We start from the raw sequence: 27,787 nt of genomic DNA on the forward strand, positions 1-27,787 counted from the left end.
GAATTTTAAGAAAGCCTCCTGGAATGTATGGTTTTTACCCAAGGAAGGTGTTCTGTGAAGAGAACATTCCTTCACAAGTCTCTGAGAGACTGGTTTGCACTGAGGCAGTGTCAATTATTTTGGCTTCTTAGTAAGGAAGGCGTAGATACTCAAACCTAGCAATCTGACATGCTTTCTGCTTCTGTGAGTTCTGACTGCTGCAATATCAGATGAGGCCCTCCTCACAGACCCTGATGTGCTGTACAGAGTTACCATTCACAATGAGATAAGCCAGCTCCAAGATTTCCTGTACTTCTGTAGAGTTTTTTTTCACAACACAGAAACATTATTCACTGATCACAGACATATTAAGTGGACTTAGTTTTGAGGATACCCTTGGACAGAATGCCCCAATACAATAAAGTCACAGCTCCCCAGCAGGTGTTTATTTCATATCAACCAGACAAAACACCATTTTGTCTGGTTGATATGAAATACTACACAATAATGTATATTGTATAATTAATGTATATTGCTCAGTTATGCACTGCTTATGTGTATGCAGCTTAACTCCACCATTCTAATAGAGCAGTCATATGCTACCCGTTATATGGAGTAACACACCTGAGCAATCAGGATACTCTGCCCCACCTGGCTGGTAAGTTGATGCAGGCTGTTCACAGTGTATCTGTATACACAAGAAGAAACCAAGGATGTGGATCACCAATTTCTTGTACAATAGTCTTGAAGAATGAACTGCGTACTGACAGAGAGAAAGTTAGCCTAAACACTCTTCTTTCTCCTTGTCTGCCCATCCAAATCACCAGCTTTTCTGCAATCTTACCCCTTTTTAACTGAGGGTCCAGCACTGCACTAACTGATCCATCCTGACTATTTTAATATTCACTCCAATAAAATAAAAGTACTAAAATATCCCAAGCTGGATTCAATGTGCTTTGAAGATGCTTTTTATCTTCAAAGCACATTGAATTTCATTTCAATTTCATAGGTGGTTTTGCATATTTTCAAGAAAAGAAATGTCTCTTCCAGTGTATCACAGTGTTGTGCTATAAACCCCACTAATGTCTAAACTATTAACCCAGCTAAGGGTAGATCTGGTATATCTTGAATTAACAAGACGCTGAGCAAATTTTTTCTATACAGGGAAAGATCATGATGATATAGTGGAATTCATTAAAAATTAGTCAATGAGTAATTTTCAAAGGCCAAGTACAAAGAAAGACATTTCATGGGAGCCCACCAGTACACACTTTGCTTTCCACTCAAGAAATGAACTGAGATTAAAAATGAAGAAGTTAATTTAAGACAAGTGCAAAAGAGATCTCAGAAAATTATCCAAATCCACAAGCCAAAAATAGGAACAACTAGGTAGAAAATCACCAAAGAAGTATATTTAAAGAGCCAGGAACAGGACTCATAGTAGATCAAAGACTGAAGGCATTTTTCTGGTGGTGTTGCAGAATAAACAAGTTTCATTAACATATATATATATATATATATACACATACACTGCAAAACTCTGATTATGGCCAGAGCAGACCCAAAAAGAGAAGGCAAAGTTTATGATGGGAAGAGTATAGGAGGCAGTAGCCCAAGGAGGTTGAGTAAAGACATAATATTTACAGAACACTATTCTTTTAAAGGGATGTAAACAAAACCCTGACATTTCTTTCTTTTCTTTTTCCCTTTTTTTGTTTATCTTATTCAATATAGCAGGGCTGGATTCAATATTACAGTACTGTATTTGGACACCGTAGCTTAGTGCTGCTCAAACTTAATGCCAAAGAAATGAGACACATGCAAAAAGAGCTTTATAAATAAACTTTGAGGAAACATTGAACTAGGTTAAAAAAAATGTACAAAAATCATCAAAAAATAAGAAAGATTTTAAAGCGTGTCAGAGGCTAATTATTTTCTATATAGAAATATAATAGAGTTCTATTTTATAGAAGTTTTTTATGTGAAGAACATAAATAATAATTTTCTTTCTGTCCACTAAAAGTACATGCATTCACAGTAAAGGTTACAGGGAACAGGGAAGAAATGGGATTGTAGCTTCAGTTATGCTATGCTATGTTATCAAAATTCCAGAAAATTAAGAATCCCATGCTCCTGTTATTCAAGAGGGAAGTTGTATGTGAGTACACTGTAAACAAAGGTTTGTCCTTCAAAATGCATTGGTCAGGTGTATGACTTCTAAGCAGGGACTACTGATTAGAGAATTTGTGTCACTTTATATATCCTTTTCCACTTTCCTTTCTGTCCTAGATTGTTACTCTTTACTGCTATCATCTCACTGTCTCAACTTGCCCTGTTATTATATCCAAGTCTAGGTATTTACATTACAGTTGCTTTAGTCATTCACTTTAGCCAGCATTTGCAAAGGCACTTCTGGTTTTTTGGGTTCTGTTGGTGTTTTTTGGTTGGTTAGTTTGCCTTTTCTTTAATTTTTCTTGTCTACATTGTATGGCCATTTCTTATACTTTTAAATCATCTGGGTTAGTCATCTATATGGACATTATCTTCTTTTTGATTTCAGGAAAGATTTGTCTTGTTAGCATACATATATAGTAAAAATAAACCTTTGTTCATGTAGCAGTCAATCTATTTGATAATAAATATTTTCTTTAAGATTTAGATAAATCTTTCTGACAGAGAGTTAGAAAACAATGCAACTGGCTACAGAGGGAGTTAATTGAACTGATCGACCAAAAAATTATTCAAGTATTTAAAAATGTTCATTGATTCATACTTATCCTACTTTCAAAAATCAAAAATCAAAAATCCTTTCAAGACTATGAGTCCATGGTTAGAATTATAAGACCTAACATTTGATACAGAAACCCAGCTTTATCTTTTTTAATTACCAACTATCTTTTACAATAGTACGTTTCTCCCCTTTAATTTCTTCAAAATGGGTTTTTGAAGAAAAGTTTCATTTTCCCCTAACTATGGAAAGAGATGCAATTGATACAATTTTCATTGATTATTGCTATGTGTACAATCTACTCAAGCGAGATATTTCCTAAAGAGAAAAAATCCTACTTTTTAGGGCAAACAGAATGCAATAAAATAATGACACAAGCTGTAAGAAACACAGATGGTATGTCTTGTTCAGATCACCTTATTTACTGAGTAGACTATAATTTAGTTACTGGAACAGATGTGCCCACTGCACATAGCATAACCCCCATTTTCCCTTGTCCATTAATACTGTCAAGTGGACAGATGAATAACAGAAACCTGAGTTCCTTTCTAGAACTTATAGAAACTAAGAAAATGTAATTTACTGTGGCTAGTCAACTTATTTAAAATACAGAGTTAGTTATAATAGTTTGACTGAGTGTTACTGAACATCCTACACTTCGTATTTGTTAGTTGGTCTGTAGCAGCTGGTACAAGTAAATTTGCTTGCAATTGCCTGTAAAGTGTACCAAGCTACCTCCAAATTCTGCTCACTGTGATGATGGGAAACAGATGGCTCAAAGTTTTCAGTTAAAATTGTTTTGACAGCAAACTGATTTTCAACAGAGTAATTCTTGTATGTGTGAAAAATGTCTGCTTCCTTCAGAAAATCTCATCATTTTGCCCATAAACAATAGCTCTCCAAACATGATGATACAGAATATTTTCCAATAGAACTCCAAAAGTCTGAGACATAGGATTTATTGTTCAAATGCTTTGTATGCTCAAACTTCTGTTTGGGCCAGATTTCCCAGATGGATTATATCTTCTATGATGGAATAAAATTTCATCAAGTCTTTACTGGCTGAAAGTGAAAGGTCTGTAGAATTACATGAAACAAAACATTTGCTGAGGGACTTCACTGATAGAAAATAATGTATGCAAAAAATACTTCAACAACACTTTTCATAGATTGATTGCACACTTGCAAATCAACATTCCTCTCCCCTGCTATTCACACATACTCTATTTTTTCTCAAAGCTTCCCTTGCATGTATGGCCCATATTCCACAGATATATGTCTGCCAGTTGAACAGAAACATTGGCTCCTTCTTTAGAAAGAGCCTTCTGTCTTATCTCCTGTGCACATTTGCATTTCCTTTGTTTTAAAGTAATATGACTGCTGTTCTTACATAAGCATGTGAGTTGTAGAAGGATGAGAGGTAGGATCTCATCATTCTGCTTTAGTTTAATAAAATGAAGCGTTATTACAAAGACTTTCATTCTGCATGGTCTTTCTACTCATTCTCCTTCTGTTCTCAACAACCTTCTCTTGTTGCACTGATATAGTCAGCAGGTTTGATATGTGAATCAGACACAATTGCAAACAATGGCTATTTATTATTTGCTTTTAATTTTAAAAAACCAAATTGGACATTTATTTTCAGCTAGTATACTCTTAAGTAAATTATTTAAGAGATATTGGTAAGAAAAGACTAAAGAAAGCACAATGTGGTAGCTCACCTACACAGGCAAAGAAGATTCCTTTCTTTTCTGATTTATGTGACCTGTTTCAATAGTAAGACGTTAAACAGCAACATTTCCACAGAATATTTTAGTGACATTCTACCATATGTAAAATAAAGTCAAGCACTTTTATTCCTACAAGCCAATAAGCTTGCTAAAATATTTTATTTACAATTGTATTTCCTCTAAAATTAAATTTGTTAAATAAACAGAGAATGAAATATCAATAATCCTCCCAATACATGTTTCTTTATGAACTTCCAGTAACCTATGGACAGGTAGATATGAAATATCTTAGGAGGTTATGTTAGCATTAGTATTTTTTCATAGGATAACCCATTAGGATATTGAGGGAAAAATTGAGAACAGCTGGGATGCATTTAAGATGTTTCCATTTCATTACATGTACAAGGAATAGCAATTGAGAATTTAGAAATCTTTTTAACTGGTTTGCTTGTTTCAGTCAAATATATGAATTCGATGTCAAAGTCAAATATCTTTATCAACCAGAAATTGATGGATTCAACACTGAATGGTAAGTAGTCACTGAAAGACAGGGTGTAGGGGGATGATACTAAAACCAACTGGTGCCCTGGCTGGGCACTAGATACCCACTAAGTTGTCCTTTCCCTCCCTTTTCCAATGGGACAGGGTGGAGAATAAGGTGAAAAACAACCATCACGGGATTACTACAGTAAAAGAAAGAAATAAGCAGAGATCTGTAAGTGCATGAGCTAAAGATAAAAATAGTCAGTCTCTGCTTCCCATCAGCAGTGATGTTCAGACACTTCCTGGAAAGCAGGCATTGAGCATGACTAATGGCTGCTCCAGAAGGCCAACACTGAAAAACTCATTAATGCTCCCCCTCCCTCCTCTCTCCCTTACCTTATATAGATAAGCTGACTTCATATGATATGGAATGTCCCTTTGCCTAATTTGAGTCAGCTGGCCTGGTTGTGTTCCCTGCCAGAATCTTGCCCAGTCCCATTCCCTTTGGAGGGGGTAGTAATGTCAGAGGGACAATGCTGCTTGGCCCTGGCCAAAATGCTGGTCTGTAATCAACCCCCTTCCAGCTACTACAAAGCACAGCATTGTGAGGGCTGTGAACTTTACCTCAGTCAGACCCAATACATCAACAAAACAAAACCAAGTCAAAACTAAAAACCCCCATATTATTACTCTTACGGTAAATTTGGAAACTTCAGCTGTTACCACCAGAGATTTTAAGACAAACTCAGACTGTCATTTTCTCATCTTCTTTCTTCAGTTATTAATTTCATAAGCAAATAGATCTGCATAAATTAGGCTAGTTGTCAAGTACTTTACAAGCAGAAAACCAAATTAGTTATTTGTTGAATATGATTTATATCATACTGGTCACTATGTAAGTTACAATTCAACAATATTAGGATAAAGCATGATACTTTCATTTCTGCAGCAAGTTCACTGGGCTATCAGTTTTGTAAAGTGTCTTGTTCATCCTATGTCAACTGATGATACTTCATTCCAGTAAAACAGTTATCAGAATTATCTGCAGTGTAGGTTGAATTGTCATGAAAAAAAAATGCTATCTACTTATTTTGCTTTATTTCTCCGGCAAAATTGTTACATCATATCCATTGCTAGACGACAGGATCAGTAGGAGGAACACCTCAATTACAGAATCACAGAATGAGCTAGGTTGGAAAAGACCTTGGAGATCATCAAATCCAACCTATGATCTAAAACCTCCTCATCAAATAAACCATCAAATGGCACTGAGTGTCACTTCAGTCTTTTTTTAAACACATCCAGAGATACCATCACGTGCCTGGGCTGACAATTCCATTGCCCAATCATTCTTTTAATGAAGAATTTTTCCTCATGCTTAACCTAAGCTTCCACTGTGCAAGTTAGGAATGTGTCCTCTTATTCTGTCAGTGATTGCCTGGGAGAACAGACCAACCCCCACCTGACTACAACCACCTTTCAGGAAGTTGTAGAGAGTGATAAAGTCACCCCTGAGTCTCCTTTTTTCCAGGCCAACAACCCCAGCTCCCTCATAGGGTTTGTGTTCCAGCCTTGTTGCCCTCCTCTGGACACGTTTGAGCATCTCACTATCATTCCAAAACTGAGGGGCCCAAAACTGGACACAGTACCCAAGGTGTGGCCTCACCAGTGCTGAGTACAGGGGAAGGATGACTTCCCTGCTCCTGCTGGTCGTACTACTCCTGATACAGGCCAGGATACTGTTGGCTTTCTTGGCCACCAGGGCACAGTGCTGGCTCATGTTCAGCTGGCTGTTGACCAGTACCCCCAGGCGTCCCTTTCTGCCTGGCCACTGTCCAGCCATACCGTCCCTAGTCTGTAACATTGCAGGGGGTTATTGTGACCAAAATGCAGGATTTGGCACTTGGACGTGTTAAACTTCATCCTATTGGACTCAGTTCATCTATCAGGCCTATCCAGGGTGCTTTGCAGAGTCTTCCTACCCTCCAACAGATTGACGTATTCTTCCAGCCTGGTGTCATCTGCAAATTTATTGATGTTGGACTCAATCTCCTCATCCAGATCATCAATGACGATACTAAAGAGGACTGGCCCCAGCACAGACTCCTGAGGGACCACTGGTGACAGGCCCCAGCTGGATGCAGCACCATTCACCACCACTCTGAGCCCGGCCATCCAGCCAGTTCCTAACCCAGCAAAGAGTGCTCCTGTCCAAGCTGTGGGCTGCCAGCTTTTCCAGGAGTGTGCTGTGGGAGACAGTGTCAAAGGCCTTGCTGAAGTCCAGGTACACAACATCAACAGCCCTTCCTGCATCCACCAGACGGTTCACTTGGTCATAAAAGGAGATCAGGTTGGTCAAACACAACCTACCCCTCCTAAACCCATGCTGGCTGGGTCTGATACCCTTGCTATCCTGTAAGTGCCATGTGATGGCACTCAAGATTATCTGTTCCATAACCTTGCCAGGTACAGAGGTCACTGGCCTGTAGTTTCCTGAATCCTCCTTCTGGTCCTTCTTGTGGATGGGTCATTGGCCAGCTTCCAGTCATCTGGGACCTTCCCAGTGAGCCAGGAGTGATAGAAAATGATGGAGAGCGGCTTCATAAGCTCATGTGCCCATAGATTTGTAATCATCTAAGTGGCTCAGCAGGTCTCTTACTGCTTCCTCCTGCATAATAGGGGGCTATTCTACTCCCCTGACACCAGCCCAGGAGAACAGTAGTCCTGTGGACAACCTGCCTTTATGTTGAATGCTGAGGCAAAGAAGCTGTTGAGTACCTCTTCTTTTTCTCATCTTTAGTTAATGAATTTCTTTCCACCTCTAATAGAGAATGGAGGTTGTCCTTGCCCTTCCTTTTGCCATAAGTGCATTTATAAAAATATTTTCATTGTCCTTCACAGAAGTGGCCAGATTGAGCTCTAACTGGATTTTACCTCTCTAATTTTTTTTCCTACATGACCTAGCAACACCTTTAAGCATTTCCTGAGATACTTGACCCTTCTTCCAAAGGTGATACACCCACTATTTTTTTTTCTTTACTTCTTTCAAAAGCTGCTTGCCCATCCAGGCTGGTCATTTTCATCATCGGCTCATCATTTTGCCACATAGGAAGAGTCTATTCCTGTGCTTTCAAGATTTCTCTTTTGAAGTACACCCATCCTTTCTGGACTGCTTGGTTTTTTAAGGGCTGCTTCCCAAGGTAGTCTCTGAGTAAGTCTCCTAAATAGGCCACAGTCTGACCTGTGGAAGCCCAGTGTGGAAGCTTTATTGATGCCCCTCCTTGTTTCACCAAATATTGAAAACTCTATAATTTCATGATCACTGTGTCCCAGAGAAGCTCCAACCATCACATCTCTTATCAGTCCATCTCTCTTTGCAAACAGTCCTGCAGTCCTCCCCTGGCAGGCTCACTGACCAGCTGTGACAAGAAGTTGCCCTCCACACCCTCTAAGAACCTCCTAGCCTGCCTCTTCTCTGCTGTGTTGAGCTCCCAGCAGATGTCTGGTAGGTTAAGAACAACAAGCTGGCGATCTTGAAACATCCTCCAGCTGCTTGTAGAATAAGTTATCCACCTCTTCTTTGTGGTTGGGTGGTCTACAACAAACTCCCACCAGGATGTTAGCCCTATTAGCCTTCCCCCTGATTCTTACACATAGGTAATTTCCATGGAATCAAGAGCCACCCTAATATAAAGAGCTACCTCTCCACCTCTTCTCCCTCTTCTGTCTCTTCTGAAGAGCTTATAGCCATCCATTGCAGTGCTCCAATTATGTGAGTCATCCCACCACATTTCCATGATGGAGACTATGTCAGAGCTCTCTTGCCGTACCATGGCTTCCAGCTCCTCTTGTTTGTTACCGTGCTGTGCGCATTAGTGTACATGCACTTCAGCGGGGCTGTTGGTTTTATCCCTGACTCTGTCTTAAAGCCCTTGGCCTTGTTTCTGAAGAGCCTACTTGCATCCCCTTCTCCCTTTGAACCTAGCCCTCTCAATGAGCTCTGTAAGTTCATGGGCTAGAGTCCTTTTGCCCTTAACAGATATATGGAGCCCATCTAGCTCTAACAGGCCAGATGCTGTGAAAATTGCACCACAATAAAAGAACACAAAATTCTGCTGATGGCACCAGCCCTCCAGCCACTTGTTGATAATGCAGGTTCTCCTGCTCCTTTCATCTGTTCATGCCACTGAAGAGACTCAGCAGAGCACCACCTGTGTTTCTGTCCCCTCAACCACTTAACCCAGAGCCCTGAAGTCCCTTTTGATTGCCCTGGTGCTCTTTTTTCAATCTCATCACTACCAGCCTAGAGTATCAGCTGTGGGTAATAATCAGGGGGTTGAATCAGCCCAGGGAGTCTCCTGGTGACATGCATTACCCAGGCCCCAGGGAGGGAGCAGACCTCCCTGGGGGATGGGTTCAATTGACATACAGGCCCCTCTATTCCCCTCAAAGGGGAGTCACCTACTACGAGTACCCTTCTTTTCTTTCTAATGCTAGAGGGAGTGATTTGTCTGACGGATAAAGTATAATTGGGTGTCTCTCCAAGCAGATTATTTTCTTCAATGTCATCTGGTTGACCCTCTGGATTCAGGGCCTCATACCTATTCTAAAATGGCATCTGGGTAGGTGATGGGGGGTTGGGAGGAATTTTCATTACCTCCCCAAGGAAGGACCCATTTCCACTCCCCTTCATTAACTAGGTGTTCTCCTACTGCCTGTGGGCAGGAGGCAAGGGAGTCCTTTGATTCCTGGTTGGCTTCTCTCAGAGATGGAAGGGTGAAACTCCACCAGTCTATTTCCCTTTCACTTTCCCTAATAATCCTTAGTCTTTCTACTTCATCCTTAAGCTCAGCCACCAGACAGAGGAGATCATTCACCTGTTTGCACCACAGGCATGTGTCTTTTACAACATCCCCTGGTACTACTGACAGTAGACTTAAAGGAAGGGGTCTGGACAGATGCATTTTTCTTGGAGAGTTCTGTTTGGGTTGGTACACTTTTACTAGCTATAGCTTTTGATCATTTGGAGACAATTGCTGAAAAAAACCTAAAACCCAACAAGTTATGAAAATTCAGGGATACAAGACAGAGAAAAATAAGATCATATCTTCCCCAAAGTAATGATTGCAATTTGCTATTTGCACTCATATCTTTTGTGGCAGTTGCTTTGTTTGCTTGTATGTTTTGTTGGTTTTGTTTATTTGTTTTTTGACAGCTCACAGTTGTAGAACCTAGAATATTAAGGGAATTATACAATGTGCATAGTACAGCTTACATAGTGAACAGTTTATACCTTCAGAAAGAAACCTGAATTTATGCATTGGCTTCTTGCTAGATTACCATATAGTGGTGTTTAACAAGAGTTTAGTGTCAATCTTCCTGAAAGATGAAATTAGAATAGTCTGTAATAATGAAAATATTGGCACAATAAATTACTGATTCAATGAAAAAAATGCCTTTGGAGATTATCTTACAGGTATATTTTTAAACTATATGCACAGCAATCTATTCTGTCTATTGCAATTTTGATCAATCTAAGAAGAAAATGGAACAGAAAGCATCTAAGAGATTGATGGACAGCAAGAACAACATCCTGAGTGGCAAAAATCTTGCCACAAGCTGCAATGCCTATGGGCCTTGGAAGCTTGCCCACAGTCACTTCTTTGAATTAGATAAAAATTAATTAGAACATGTTGTTAGTCTGCTGGCAGGTAGACATAGGTCGATATTCCATTCCTGTGCTTGCTTTCTTTTTCCAGCTCCAGTTTGCATATCTAATCGATCTCTTTGCCTGTATGATTGATCAAAAGAGAGTGCAATGCAAAAGGAGATGCCAGAGAGATATGCAAACATATGTGTAATGAAAGCTAATGTCACATCATACAGTAATTACCTGGCACCTTTTTCCTCCTGGGCCGCATTACAAAAAATATATGTCTTGCTAATAGATTTCTGTTCTGCCTTCTGTTAATTGTTGCATCACTTTATCATTGAGCACTCTGATGAGCTGTCTCCTTTGCTTCATGGGCAGTGACAATACAAGCAGCTCAGCAGTGATAATAAAGACATGACCTAGATTGTCATTAAAATACCCATCCTCACACACTCCTACAGACTGTGTTTCACACATGTCTGAAAGCAGAGACATTAAGGAGTTGCAACAATAACACCTTTCTTCTTATACAACAATCAGAAATGCCTCCTCAGGTCTTTAAGCTGCAGTGTAAACATAATGCAGTTATTTCAAAGAATAGACTGCAGTAGAAAGTGTCAAAAAAAGTGAATAGGGGCAATCTAAACTGTACCCAATACTCTCTAAAGCTCATGTGAGTATATATATAAGGACTTGCCTGTCCTACAGATTTTTTTTAACAAGAAACCTTCTTTAATTTGACTTTAAAACCTCTGCACTAAAGATACAAAAAAAATTGTTTTAATTAGGAGAACCTAACTATTTCCAATCTTATAAATTTATATGTTATGCCTCCTGTTGTCTGTTTTTTCCCTAAAAGTATGATTTTTTACTCTGACCACAAATCATCTTTTCACAATTTGATAAAAGACAATCAAGAAAAGCAGTTATGGTTCATGTTGCTTTTCTGATAGTGAGTGGTCTCACCTTGTCACACAAGATGGCAGCCAAAAACTGACTTTTCTTTGCATTTATTCCTTTTTTATAAAAATTGGGAAAAGTCATCTCAGAAACAATTCTCATGTGAGAACGGCTATCACATATTCTGGAAAATAAATCTTGTTTAAAGTCCTTACTCACTTAGCAGTAAGTAATGGTATATGTTTAAAATAATTGCAGTCTTTTTTAATTGATATCAAAACCTTTGAAATTTTATATAATGCCTTCTATCACAGATATTTCAAGCCATGGAAGAATCTTAGAATTTGTTATCTTATCCACTAAAATGTGTATTTTAAAATTCTTATTGCATGATGCTTCACTGGACTACAAGGAATGCTGTACTGAAGGAGTGTAAGGAGCAGCAGTGGTGGCAGTGGTGGAAAGAAATATGAGGCATACACGAGTATATGAGGAGGTAAACAGGTGCTTCTGTTTACCTGAGCTGGTCAGACTACACTTATTTATTGTTCAAGCCAGCAAGGGACTCAGTCCAAACTGATCCATTCAGGTGATTTAAACAGAGTTAAAAAATCAGTCCAGTTAATTTACATAAATGCACACATATATATGTCCCAGCAGGCAGGTATGTGGCAACATCATGATCACAACAACAACAACAACAACAACAACAACAACAACAACAACAACAACAAAAGTCCTCTGCTTCTCCAGAGCTTCTAGAACGAATACAGACATAGAGACAAAACACCTGTGATGGCATGCAACTAACTAGGTTTCATGATGTGCCTGGAGATGGATGATAACTGGAATGCCTTTGGGAACTACATTCCTGTAGATTAACTGTTCTACTTGGTTGCTGAGCTTCAGCAGAAGGAGGGCACACTGAGGAATATTTCAAAGTCTGAGAAAGAGATAGAACAATGAAAACACGTCTAACATTTCTGATACATAGAAGTCAATTCAGCATGGATACATCCAATATCTGTTTCGTGTCATGATGAAGATGATATTACTAAGGAAAAAGGAGCAATTAGTTTGTGGAGCTGCCAGGGGAATACCTCCTTACCCTCTCCAGCCCTTACCCTTACCCTTTTATACCTTTTCAGAATAAGTATTAGGCTCTGTGAATGGTCGAGGAAAGTCATGACAAAATAGAAAAGGAAGAATCTTTTACCAAGGCCAGATTAACCAGCCCTTTTCGCCAAGATCTGTATTAAGACTAAGAAGAAAGGCCATGTTATAGGTGGCTCCACCTGAGCAGAATGGAGGCATCCACCTTCAGACTGGGCTATCTTTTCAGGGAACTCTTCTGTCTCCCTGGGACCCAAATCAGGTTGTCGTCAGAAAACTGATGAGCACAGTATAGTCTTTTGATTTGACACACTCTTCCTCTGTTACATGGATACAAATTTATTGCAATAAGACATCAAAGATCAACCAAAAGATATACCAGAGCCCTAAGAAAAATTATTTAAGAGCACAGGTGATGTTTTCCTTAATCCTCCCATTAATGGGGAGAGACACTGGGAGATACATCAAAACCCAGCTCCAGAACTGGTGCCTACTCCTGAACTTTGATTTTTTTATTGACAGAAGAGACTTTCAAGTGCAAAGTTCCTTGAGGCCTGATGGGATTCACCTGTCCCAATGGGGTAAAATGTTCTTTTGCTTGTAAGCTGGCAGGACTGCTTAATGGGACTTCAAACCACAATTTATGGGGAAAATTAATAACATCATGACACCTAAAGGTAAGCCAAAGTTTGGTACGGCATCCCCTCAATGGTAATGGGAGCATTTATACTTATCCAGGGAACACATAAAACAGTCATACACCAAAGCATATGGTATGAGATTCGCACAAATAGGACTGGATGTGTCGGATTGTTAAAAAAATCTGTTATTTCATTGATATTAGTGAGAGTTGGTAGAATAAGTCCCATGATTTGGAGTACTGTGATGGAGACCTGTCTAAGAGGGATAGGCAGTGCAAGCAAAGTAGAAGAATTCCACTATATACAAGGGAGAGTTTTGAGTGTATAACCCTTACAGCTAAGGGTTATGTGGTTGAAAGCCTCTGGATGAGAAATAAGGGATGGAAAACAATGCAGATGTTGCAGTGCATGTCTGTGACTAATAATCAGGCCAGCACTGATGAAATTATCTGTAGGCAAATTATAAGAAATTTCTGCATTGGCAGCCCTTTTCCTTTATGGGAGTTTTCAACTTCCAAGACATTGGCTGGATATACTATACTGCTGTGATAAGCAAGTCTAGAAAATTCCTGAAATTCATTGAAGATAATTTATTGTCACAAATATTCAGTGAGACAACTAGAAAATATGCTCTCCATAACTTGTTATTTGTGCAAAGAGTAGGATTCATGGGAGATGTGCTGGTAGGTTGGCAGTCTTGGCCACAGAGGTGGCCAAGAGGTGGCTGAATTTAAAAATGTTTGTTGTAAGGGGGAGTAAGATGTTGCAATCCGAGATCTCAAGAGAGGAAATATTAAGCTATTCCGGCAGCTACTTAGCAGTGTCCTCTGGGAATGGCTTTATGAGGGCCTAGGAATCCATTTGTACTGATCAGTTCTTAAGAACCACTTTTTAAAAGCAGAGGAGCAGATAACTCCCTCGTGTTGCAAATCAAGCAAGCAGGGCAAAAAAACAGCCTTGCTGAAGGAGGAACTCCTCTTGGAACGCCTGAGGAAATAAAAATTATGTGATTTCTGAAATGAAGGTCAGGCTTTGGAAGAGTATTACAGAACCCTTCAGGGAGAAGTCAAAAACCATAAAAGCAATGAAATAACATTTATCATATTCCAATCAAATATAACAAGAAAGTTCTTCTCTAACTACCTATTTTTTTTGTACTAAATAACCACCTGAATGAAATTTGAGTTTTAAACACATCTTTACTGCCAATATGGCCCTTTTACCAATCTGGCTTTTTTACAGAAGTTCATAAATGTCAATATTTGTCAACCAACTGGAATAGCTGTAAAACTCTAAAACTGCTTTGGATTATATTTTGTTGTCCTTTCTCCATATTTGACATTACTTATCTTTTACTCATCTTCCTAGTTATCTTTCAAAATAATTAGATTTAGATCTTTGATATTTAGTGAGAAATATTAATAATACTTCTTGTAAATAATCCTTCTTGTAAACATAACAAATGGTTGCACTACATTTACTTAATATTAGCATACAGACCTAATGGAAGTTTACATGAATTAATGCTGAAAGTACGAATAGCATTAGATGCCAAAAAGATGCTACAACTGAAAGATACAGTTATTAACACTGACATTTTGATTAAGTATGCAGGGAATTTTGAATCACAAAATTTAAAGTCAGAGTATGTTAGAATTCTTGGTATTGTCAAGGACAGTATGTAACACATTTCCTATTTTGTTCTACTTCTGTCAGATTTGACCTATTATTTCCGTGGAAATTCATCCACCAGATAACAAACAGAAAGAAAATAATTACCATCATTATTTTTCCTGGGGCTACCAAAAGCACCTACAAAAGCATAATGTGGTTTGGAATTTGAAAGGAAAGTAAATGCCTCCCATGCAAAACCACCACAATGAGATAAAAATAAGATTAATAATTCAAAGTTACGGCATAAGTCACTATTACTATGACATAATTGGCAAGAAGACATTTATAAATTATAGAATATAGTTTCATCTCTTGAAATGTCTCAGATTTCCCCAATCACTCTGTTCAAATCCACCTTAAAAAAAATGTTGATTTTTTTAAGTCTGAGAAATTTGGGCGGAAAGGTTTCTTTAAATTAAATATACCAGATAAAAATAATTCTTTAGGTAAGATTTTTGTATAGTTTATTCATCTAGCTATCAGTATTAAAATAATTTTCTGAGAGTTTATCTTTAAAGCCAGTTAGGAATTAGGAAGAATACTGAAAACCAACATAATGACTTTTTTTAAAAATTTTATTTCAAGTTTTCTAATTAGTGAAATGTTAGTTAGTTACTGATTGGAATTCTAGCTTATCAAGTGTTGCCACAAATTTTACAAAGCATCAAATGAATCCTAAAGCAAGTTTTGGCCAAGCAGAATATTCTCCTCTGTGAGGAATTGGTATTGGAATGACAGAAGTATTGCAGTATCACTGTTCTTCCTGTCTATAGATTTTTCTCCATATCCAAAAGTCTAAAGCCTTACATACAGGATACTGTCTGCTGTTTGAAAGAAAAAAAATGAAGTAAATATGAAAATCACTTAATCACAGAATGTGCTGAGTTGGAAGGGACCCAGGACGATCATTGAGTCCAGCTCTTACCCCTACAGGACTTCCCCAGGAGCTCTGTGTGCTTGAGAGTCCAAATACTTGAGTTCTGTTAGGCTGGTGCTGTGACCACTGCCCTGGGTTCTGTTCCAGAGTCCAAACGCCCTCGGAGTCAAAAGCCTTTTCCTTATGTCCAACCTAAACCTCCTCTGACACAACTACAGGCCATTCCCGTAGGTCCTATCAGTGGTCTTCACAAAGAAAAGATCAGTGTCTGCCTAGCAGGCACAGAGCCTGCAAGGCCTCTCTGGCAGTCAGCAGCCTCCGATAGGAAATGCTGAGTCATGGTGACTGGACCTTAGAAGCCCCTCTCCCATCTTTGGACCCTTGCTTATCTCTGTAAGACGATAGGTCACTTTCACATCGACCCTTACTATTAGACAATTTCTAAAACTCCTGTACCCTACATGAAGCCCTGCTTTTGCCTAGTTTGGCAGAAGAAGCTATCACTGAGAACCTTCACAGAAGACTCCAATAAAGACATCTCTGTGGAACCTCATACAGCCTTCTCCTCTCTCTCCCTGTGTCTACCAAAGGCACTTAGCAAGCAAAGAGCTATAAATCACCTCAGAGCTGAAATCACTTTAGAGCTTAAATACTTGCTAAGGTTGCCTGCAGCTGGGAGCTGCCTGGGAGCCCAGACAGGCTGTGCTGAACTGGACTGCACTATCCGGACCTGTGGCAGCCAGCCAGGGATACCCTGAAACCTGGCCAAGGTGTGTGTTAGTCTGCCCCTTCTCTTCATCTCATGAGGAATTTGCAGACTGCAATGAAGTGTTTTCTTCTCCTCTTCTCCAGATCTTCTCCAGACCTCAATCACTCCTCATAAGGCTTCCCCTCCAGACCCTTCATCAACCTTGTTACTCTCCTTTGAACACTCTTTAATAGCTTTATATCTTTCTTATCTTTGGTGCCAAAACTGTCCCCAGCACTCAAGGTGAGGCTGCTCCAGGCCAGAGTAAAGCAGGACAATGCCCTCTCTCACCCAGCTAGCAAAGCTGTGCCTGATGCCCTGCAGGACAGGATTGACCCTCCTGGCTACTTGGGTACTGCTAACTAAAATTCAACTTGTCATTGACCAGGATTCTCAGGTCCTTTTCCGTGACACTGCTTTTCAGCAGCTCATTCTCCAGTCTGTCCATACATCCAGAGTTGCTCCGTTCCAGGTTCAGATCTGGCACTTGCCCTTGTTAAACTTCAAATAGCTGGTGATTGTCCGTCTCTCTAATTTGCTGAGATCTCTCTGCAGGACCTCCCTGTCTTCAAGGGAGTCAGGAGGTCCTCTCAGTTTTGTATTGTCTGTAAACTTGCTAAACTTGTGGGTAAAAAGAATAATAATTGTCACCATTTTGGAGATAGGCATGTGACTGAATACACAATATTGAATACAATACAGTATTGTACAATACAAATTCATATTACAACAGCCAAAGTTTATTAATGGGTGCCCCTTTTATGAAGGCTTCAAATTTTCTGTGCTTACACACATGATTGGTTGGGGTCTTAGCACTGCCCAGCTCACTGCCCAGTGATAATCTGCATTTGGGATTGAATGGGATTGGCTGGGGTCCCCTGTTTGAATTTGAATCCAAGCTATCATTATCATACCCAGGGAGTTGTTTACTTCTATTCTCTAACAAACCAGGCTGTGCAGCTTACAGATCAGCTGTAGCTGTTATAATAATAATAATAATAAAGAAAGGATTGTGGTAAGCATCATGTGGAAGCTCAGTAGGAATGTTATTGTGAAAAATAATAGATACAACTGAATTAAATCTAAACAAAATTTTGAATAAAAATTATGAAATTCAAAATGAAAGAACTCTTGAAATGAACATTATTTTTTTGGGAAATTTGGTCCAGCTCATTTTTACACATTATATTATATGTAGTTGGGTCATGGATTTGCTAGAGAGAACAAAAGGGTTGTAAGTGGTCATAAACCTGATTGTACAGTCCAGTCACTCTCAAGCTTCATGGTGACAGTTTAGCCACAGACCTACACTATCCATCATTCATTTTCCCCATCATAATGACTCAGGTCAGAATTACATTTCATCTTCTGAAAAAAAATTCACTACAAGACAAAAAACTTAAATTTATTTTCAGGTGGATTCAGGGACAGTGAGTCCTAATAATATGTGAGTCCTAATAAAGTTTAAACTGTTTTTACTACAATCCTTGAGTTTCTCATGGATTCTATCTTTTACCTTTCCAAGCCTTCCCTCATCCCACCAGCATAGAGGGTATTGATTGAGTGGCTGTGTGGTGCTTAGTTTCTGACTGGGGTTAAATCACAATATCCAAGGAGGGAAAGAGACAGGAGTCACTGTTTCTGTGATTATCAAAATCTTGTGGAGGAGCAGAATTCATTTGTTTCAACGCACATGTTCAAGCTTACAATCACTGGCCACACCTTTCTGTCCCATTCATAACAAAGCCCCATCTGTCTCACTGTAAAACATGTTCTTTTGTTTCTCTCACTTTCAGATAAAAAAAAGCATTTTCCCATTACTCCTTTTTTTCTTTATATCTTATATTTGGCATCTTAACAGTAAGAGCATTCCCACATACCAATCTTTACCAGCAAAAGAGATTATTGTAGGAAGGGAAGGTGGGAAATATATAATCCATTAGTCTTTCACGAGAAAAAGTAGGATGAGACACAGAAAATGAGCAGTGAATGCAATAAAGATGAATTAGTCAAATTATGAAAAGAAAGGAAGACAAATTCTAAAATAGCTGTTTGTCAGCTATAGCCATATCAATAAACATTGCCTGGAGAAGTGAGGATTCCTGGATTTTTTTTAACCCTTTCAAATACTGCTTGAAATGCATTTTGGTAGCTGATTTAAATACATTTCTCTCAATTTCTTTCTTGGTTTTGGTAATGCCGTGCTGTTCTGTTTTCTGTCATTTAGACCCCCCTACGTTTTCCCTGAGGGCTGAATAGTTACCACCAGCCCTACAAGGCGAATCTCTCTCTATTTTACATAGAACTCTCTGTCCCTTGAAACAGAAGGAAAAGGAAGAGAAAAGAACACTGTTAAGAATGAAGATGTTACTGATTTTCCTGTTTCCAGGGTGACACAGAGGAAAGAGCTGCCTTTCCCTTGGTACCCAGTAATGCTTATGCCTCGGGCCAGGAAGGGATTCTGCACAGCACAGGAGCATCAGATAATTTTCATCTGTGGCTGTACTCTGTGTCTTACACAAAGTAGGATACATAGCATGCGGCCTTCAAGGTTTTACAAAAAATGAAGGATCATTGACTTGTGATGACAATAGACGTATGTTTACGTATATGTATGTAAAAAGCAGACATTTATTTCTCTTAGCAAGTGTGGGAGTTTTTCTGGTTGGGATGGACGGTGAGCTGGCCTTCGGTAACAGCAAAGGCGTCAACTTGAGGCCTTGGGAAGAATGATGTAAAGAAGGGAAACATCTAGTTGGGTTATGGCGAGAAGGATGGGATTGTGGGTATAGTTATGTTAATGCAGTTATGCCATATAAGATTATGTTATGAGTTCTTGTTTATGATTGGTTAGCAGTGTTTTACCTATAAGGTAATGTTAATGTTCATTGGTGCACTCTTCTGTTTCAGAGGCTATATATTGTTACATTTGCCCTGTCGCTGGGTCTTTTGAGGTTGCCCTATACCCTATGGCTTCTGTCCTTTGTTGTTTTGCTCTGTTATTAAAGTTGCTTTCTGGGCTTTCTCAATCATACCCATCCCTACTATTTCATTTTGCCATTCCTGGCTGGTCTGGTTTTGAGGTCACAATGCCAATGCGACAAGCAAGTTTTAGTAGCCCTTTGGCTTCTGGAAGATCTCTTTAGATGCCAAAAGCATATTAGGCTTAGACAACCAACATAAGAATCTATTATTTGACTTTCCATAATTTCTCAATGATATTACTTAAAAGCATAACAATACACATACAATATTACTGTGTCTTTCTAGGACACCACATAAATGTTAAATGCAGTGGACATGAAGCTTGGAATGAAAAGTGAAAAATAAACATTGCAATAGTTTAAGGAAGAGGATTAAGAGGAGGGTAATAATAGCAATCCTTAACGTGTGTTTAATGTCTGTTCCAGTTACAAATATCAGATTCTATTTTCAACTTAGGAAATATTGAAAGCAAAAGTCATTATCTGAGGCAATTTTTAGGAAAAGAAAAAAGATCTTAATTTTTATTAATATTACTGCAGTAAGATCCTGAAATGAAGATATGTTTTAGTTCAGTGTTTTACAACTGACTCCAATAGCAGAGTAATTTTTAAAGGAAAGGATACGTATTTCCCACATGAATGACTTAAGAGTGAAAATATTGTTAGAGTTATGAAAGAAGTTATTCAGTACAATGACTATTTTAGACATGTATCAAACTCTGTAATCTTGCCTTTTTGTTTGAAGGGATTTTTGTTTGTTTCAGGTGAAAAAGTAAGAAGAGACTGGACTCCAACCACAAAAGACATTTAGCCTAGAAAAACTAGAAACAATTTTTTGCTGCTTGGGTTTTTTGTTTTTTTGTTATGTCCTTACAGAGAGCAAATGTAATCTTGGTGATGTTAAAAGATATGGATTTTCTATACAGTTTTAAAAACCTACTGTTCTCCTGTACTCAAAATGTTTCCAATAGCAATTTGAAGGAAAGTACAATAAATTTACCTGAAATTCTTCCTGCATTGGCAAAATTAACTGTTCTCTGTACTGTACACTTGTTGTCTCTGTATTTTCATGAAACCAGAAAGAAATCAAACTAGGATGTCAAGACCTTGAGTCCATTGTGACAGTTGTCCATAAATAACAGTTTCCATTGTTTTGTGATCCTTTTGCATTTATCTCCCTATTTTAATAAACTATTCAGAAGTGATCTTTGTCTTTCCCATTTAAAGTAAATGAAAGTATCAAGAGTCTTTTTGTAAGATGGCTGATGATAACCTACTGCCAGTGTCATAGTGGCTAGCAGCAATCATCTGAACCTCTTCCAAAACGAAGACTGTGCTGCTACCTCCCAAATCGCACAGAGCAGCTGCAGGTGTATACTGCTGCTTTTAAGCTTACCTGAAACTATATTTTTGAGATCTGAGATGTATGCTCCTGTATTCTGGCTTTCAGTTGCAGGCAATTCAAAAGAGATCTAGTTCTTAATGTTTACCAATGATTTTATAATTGTTTGCAAGAAGCCAGGTTTAAGTAAAAGCAAATTAAAATTACTTTCCCCACTGGAGTTACAAAGATTTTTAAATTAAAAGGTGGCATAAAAGAAGAAAAAGTAATTTTCTCTGTTTACCTCAATGTCAGATCTGAAAGAACACTCTCTCTTTCTCTTTCATTCAGATGAGAAGCTGTAGATAAATTACTTGAGTGTAGCGTTTTTGTACCTCTTCAATACCAGCCCTGTTATCACTAAAGAGAGCGACTGGCTGGGGAAGAATGCCATTCTTTATACTTAGAACCTTGTTTGAGATTTATTCAAGGTTTCATTTAGATTCTAATCTTCCCAGACTCATTTTCTTTTCAAGATTATGGATACTTAGTTTATTTCAGGGGACAGTTTCAGCCCTGTCATCTTGGACTATGTATAGACAGTTTATCTACTTATATCTGTCATCTTAACAAGTGTTTTACTCTACAAGTGGGTACAACTCTTCTTTCCCTGTTATTGTAATATGACAATCCTGACTGAAGCCTCTCCTTATACCAATTTACATAAATATGCAAATAACCCACAATACTTTCCTTGCTAATTATTAATTACGACCTGACAGAAGAGTTATTCACCACTCTGCAGCAATAACCTCTTTGAAATCTTTAATCCATCATGTATCTCAAGACAAACAAAATGCAAAAATTACATCTTCAGATTTCCCACTGAAATAATGTCTAAAATCCCCAAATCTAGAGGGTAAGGCAGCAGAAATCTCATAAACTCTTTAAGATTTCTCTTTACCAGGGCTTTTTACATATGTTTCTGTATCAAGTGTAAATCTAAATAAAGGACTCCAAAGACTATGCAGATTTGATGAGTGAAAAAAACCACTATAGTTATATACACTATAATAATATGCTTCCATGTGAAGGATAATATAATAGGAAACAAGGAAGTCAGGTAGATTACAAAAGGAAACACAATGGGGGTTCCTTCAACTTGAAATCATATCTTTTTCTCCCCACACTGAATATGGGACAAAGAAGGTTAGCACAATAATGGAAGACCACAAATATTGTGTCCCAGTTATTGAGATAGATTCTGTAACACCCAAAACTATACACCTAGTACCAGTTTCTAGAAATGTTTTCACCCTATCCCTATTCCCTAAGAGCAACATCCCATTCCTCCTTTGTATGTTTTGCTCAAAGCCTGACAGCATTGAATTCTCTGGTGTGCTACACCAGAAGGAGACATTGCTGTTTGCCTAAAGTGCACTTTCTCATGCTAAGCCAGATATTGAACCTCTGATGTTTACATCAACTTTTACTTCGTGCTGGCAGAAATAAACTGCCAAATTCAAGTTTACAAAGAAGATTTTGGGGAAAAATTGGACGGGTGAAAGTTGAATGACAATTGAGCTTTTAAATATATTAACATTTGATGAAGATTCTAACTTCCTAGCAAAAATTTTACCTGAACTAATAATTGCCTAGTACCTATGTAATGCGTGATTAATTGTAGTTATCTCATATAAAATGCATTACAATATACAGTAAAACTATGCAAATTGACAGCTCCAAGATTATGCTTTCATGAACACTTCATCTTACATTTTAAATTATTCAGTAATAGGATCCATAAGTTCTGTTTATGCCTACTTTATTAATGTTACATAGATTTAAATGGACAACATTTTTTAAGAAGAAATGTGGTCACATGTAGATTATATCATAAGACTTAACCAAATACTGAGAAAAATCATGCAAGTTAAAACTGGCACAGATCATTCCAGTAACTTTTGTTAACAAAATTTTAGCCAACATAGTATAGGCTTCAGCCAGGTTAGGATTTTCTGTCAGTCAAAGGTCAAGATAAATTTATCTAGTGGAAGGAGCAGAGATTAAAGTATATGCGTGCCTCTCCAAATGAGCTTGAATCCACCACTTTATTTTACCAAAACATTGCAGAATTACTTTTAACTTGGATTAATTTTCATTAAAAGGACATTTTGTTTATTCAAGGAAATAATTTTCTATCTCTGTTGGAAAAAAAATTCCAAGTCAGCTAGTGAATGCTGTTTGAATATTTTATGCTGAAAAAATGTTATAACCCACACTTAGAGATAATCAATACTCAGTAAAAAAAACTACTCAGTAGGATTGGTTTGCTCTTTGTGCAAAGAGCACAAAGAGCACTGTTTCATTTTTCGAGCCGTCTGATGAAGCGTGGAAATTCAGTGACACTGAAAGAGGAGGTCATTTTCTGCCTTGAGAAGTTCCTTGTTAAGTTTCAATTATTTTGCCAGTTTGTACAACAGTCTTTCAGTCTTCCTTACATTCTTAGCACAGGTAGGTGGCTAATGTGTCTTCACATATGTTTCACAGCAGGTTATGAACTATTAGAGCACCTAACAACTAAAAAGTTCTTTTCCTGTAGAGTACGTAAATGTGACCCCTGTTGGGTGATGTTCCTACAGTACCTGATAAGAATCACCTAATCAAGTGCTGCAGTGATAGAGGTGAACAGCAGAGGAAACTGTTCTTATCAAATCACATTACAAGCTATAATAACAAAGCAAAATTAAGCCACACTGTAGGTGCATTTAAATGAAGCTGTCTGTAGGACTGGCCTCAATACCTAATTCTTTGGCACTAATTTTTTTTTTTGTGTGTGTGTGTGTGTGTGTGTGTGTGTGTGTGTGTGTGTGTGTGATAAAAAAGGTTGTGATTTCACACTTGGTGTTTGTTTGGATTTTTTAAACAGGGTAGAAAACCAAGACTAAAGCCCCAGCTTTAGTTTGTTTGCAAGTGGTGTGCCAGGGGGATTATGAAAGTAGCAGGATGAATGTGCCTCCTTCCTAGCTAGAACTCCTGTCTTTGGTGTGGAAAATGCTCTGCCTAAAACATTGTAGCAACTAGGTTTTCTATATCTCCAATAATGAGGCCATACATCAGTGTCAGGAATCTTGTGAGCTCTTTCCTTGTGACTTTGATCTGAAAGGTCAGTCTGTTCATGTCAGACATCATCATAACAATAATTTCTCAAAAATGTACTAATGAAAATTCCTCACTAATTTAATTACTTGTGTAATTGAGGCCAGGGTTCTGATATATATGTGAAATCTTTGTCTGAACATATGTGTATCCACACTTTCACAGATTTGCATCTCTTCCCACACAAAAAAAATCCCATCACTTTACATTTTACAGAAATTTAGTTTTGATCTTCTGTCCTTTGATTAAACAAACGAAATGACCAATAACAAAAGTAAACAAACCTAAAAAAACCCCAAACCCTAAGATGTTTTCTTGTAAAATTAAGGTAACAAGGATGTATCCTTCAAATAGAGGTAAAAGTTCCCAGTATCAGAGGAGCACTACAGTACCTTAAGAATCCTGCACTGTTCTTCGGCTATTTTCTAAGACATAGTGACTTAGACATGTAACAGACTTACCTCTCCTAGTTTCCCAAAAATGTTTGTACCTGATTAAGTGTTACAAAATCCCACCAGGTAAGTTCTGGAAAGCAGAAAAATCAAGCACTGTATTTCTTCTTTACATTACATACCAAACTAAAGAGCACAACTATCTCCTTTGTAGAGTTTTCATCTGCTAATTTGTGAGCAAACAAGTACATTCATATAAAAATACCGAAGTATCCTTCTTTTTACTTAATGTCAAGCTAAACATTAAATTCTGGATAGAGTTTGATCTCAATCTAAAAAAAGGCCCTGTACTTTTTTCTCTATAAACATATTTTAATTATCTCATATAAATGCAGACTATATTTACTTAGATACAATAATAGTAGAATAACATTTGAAATTATTAGCATATTTTAACCAGAATTTAGAATAAAGAGAATCTCATTCTGTGCTACCATTTATCAACCTCATAACACTATGTTAACAGCATGTTACCCTCAGAAAGATGTTGAGCACTCATATCTGCAAAAAAGCAGGTGGGGTGGCAGAGGAAGGGGCATGTTCATGTAAACAGATAGCAGTAAATTTATATTACAAAAATAGGATTTCTTCTGGATACATTGTTTTTCTCTACTTTTGTTTCTCAAATCAACCAACCAAACAAAAAACCCACAAAAAAAAATCCCTACCAAAGGACCACTAGAAAAACAGGTTTCATCTAGGTTAGTAAAATACTTATGGGAGAACATTAATGTCAAAGTCATTAAAAGACTAAAATGCAAAATTGAGGGGATCAGGCAAAACACCATCTTTGAAGACTAAGTTGTCTTACACTGTCACTAAAGATATGTTCAAACACTCCACTATATGAAAACATGAAAACAACTAGATTTCTGATGTTGTTGATTCCAATATTTCCCCCCAAAGTTGTGGTACCCTGAAAAGTAGATTCACAAAACAAATAACTTATTATTCTTTACTTACTTTACACTCCATTCTACTGACTGAATGAGCTACATGATTTTGCTGTTAATGTTAGTAAAGGGGGACTAACTGGGCAGAATGGAAAAATGCTTTAACAAAAAATTACAATGCAAGTTTTCTTAAAAAAAATCCTATAAAAACAAACAAAAGAAATAATGAAAACTCCTTCTTGTGCTGAAAGTTTATGTTTTCCATCAGATTGTTATGCTTCCTGGTTGGTCTAATTTTATTTGCCCTTCACCTATTATCCTGTGAAAAAATTTTGATCTAGAAACTTCACTTTCTGAAACTTGTCTTTGCCTTCTAAAGAACTCTGAGATGGATCAAAAGCAGAGCTTTTTATAACCCATCTTAGAAAAATAGTAATCTAAAAATCTTCCTTTTCATTTCTGGTTTTATTTCTCTTCCTTATTCCCCAGATACTAAAGAATTATATATTATTTTTTTACTAATATTGAGCAAAGTAGCATTCACATCCAAAACATTTTGATCTCTGAAGAATTTAATCCCCAGAACTGTTGATTTTAGATTTTTTTTGCAGAAAACCCCTAGAAATAAAGGGCTCTATTAGTAATTCAGACGTGGATCAAATAAATATTATCTCCACTAGTCCTAGTTTTTTTTCCCCTTTACATTTGGTTCAACATCATCTGTGTCCAATATTAAAGGTATAAACTATTAATAGTGAGGTTAAAGATAAGAAATGTTATTTTCTATTCTTCTCCATGACAGTGTATCTATCACTGCTCTTGAATCCCGGGAGTAACTTTCAAATAGATAAAGATACACTGTCTATTGCTGATTTAAGATTTGCTTGGTTTGTTCGCTCATTTTAATTTTTTAGATACATTGATCCTTAGAGGGCTGCAGGGATGTACTACTTGTACTACTCAATATTTCTTATTCCTTTTTGTTAGGCTGCCTTAAAGTTTTTGAAATTCTACTGGTCAGTCTTAATTTGTTATTCACATTCACAGTTTATTAGGATGGTGAAAGTCTATTTTTAAACTACCAAAATTTGATTCTTCACTAAAATTCAGCTATTGTTTAAGAAATCTCATTTTGACCATAGATGATGCTATTTTTTTCCAAATATTTTAAATTGTAGATATGCTAACAGGAATAATATTAAAATAATTTAGCATTGTTTAAGACAAATTAAGATGAACATACTTCTTTATCTAGACTATTGTCACCATTTATGGTAGTAAGTGAATGAGAGTGGTATGAGAACTGCTATGAATAATCATTAGGAGTACTGCTAAAAGCACTGTTAGTTGTTTTTTGGGTTTTGCTTTTGGTTTTCATTTTTTTCTGTGCCTATTTTCTTAGGAAGGTTTTACCATCTATTTTTTCTTCATTTCTTTTTATTTGGTTTAGGAGACACCAAATGAAATGTTATTTACCTGTTACACTTGCTACTTAAAATAGATACCTTATTAATGCTTTTTTCTCCCCACTGATCTAAATTATTATGATTCAACAGTCAGATAAGTAATATTATAGCAACATCAGAATGGGGTGCTGGTGTTGTAAATACGTGTGTTTCAGTGATAGATAAGCAGCCTGAAGGAATTGAAGGCTCTGTCTTCTTCCTGATATGTTAATGTCATTTTGATAAATTGGCTCCTTCTGCTGTAGTTATTTGGGGCTATTCATTGTGGTTTAAAGGACATAAGCATTGAAAACAATCCTTAAAAATCTAGTCATCAATTTTATTCCTCTTACTATGGAAAATTATTAAATAAGCCTGAGCCACTCAACAATACTATAATTTTTTAATTTCCAGTTTATTCTATGTGTCTTCCTCTGGAAAGCTTACTAGCTCTTAGACTTAAGGCATCAGAAATTTTTTATTGTCTTGATCTTGTTTCTCAAATTAAATTATTTTTTGGTGGACTAAAGATTATTTTGTAAGCTTTTCCTTATAGTGTAAGTGACAATTATGACAAAGCTCAATGAAAGTCTTTTAATCTAGTGTGTTTTTTTTAGTTAGAGAAGAAAAGCCACTCCAGAACTGCTAAGGGACTAGAGATAAGGGATATAATTAATATTAAGAACTTTATATCCAATTAACTTTGATAACTTTGGTCTTCTAATCAAGGTTCCCTTTCCTTTAATGTATAAGCTAAATATTTCAGTTTTAGAAAGAGAAATTTAAATTAAAATAGTATTTCTGTAGTCAAGGGTTGGGGGAAGGGGGGAAAAAAACAAAAAAGAGACAGGAATTTAAAAAATCATTCCCCACTGTATACACAATCTCAAGCAAAATACTGAATAAACTGTACTGAACTGGAAGATTTGCTTTTCCCTGGTGCTGTTATGCACTTCTCTTTGATCTTTTTTTCTTAGTTGTTTGCTACCAGCAATGAACAGAATGAT

Source organism: Molothrus aeneus, chromosome Z, assembly GCF_037042795.1.
Source record: "Molothrus aeneus isolate 106 chromosome Z, BPBGC_Maene_1.0, whole genome shotgun sequence".
In the NCBI taxonomy this organism is placed as follows: Eukaryota; Metazoa; Chordata; class Aves; order Passeriformes; family Icteridae; genus Molothrus; species Molothrus aeneus.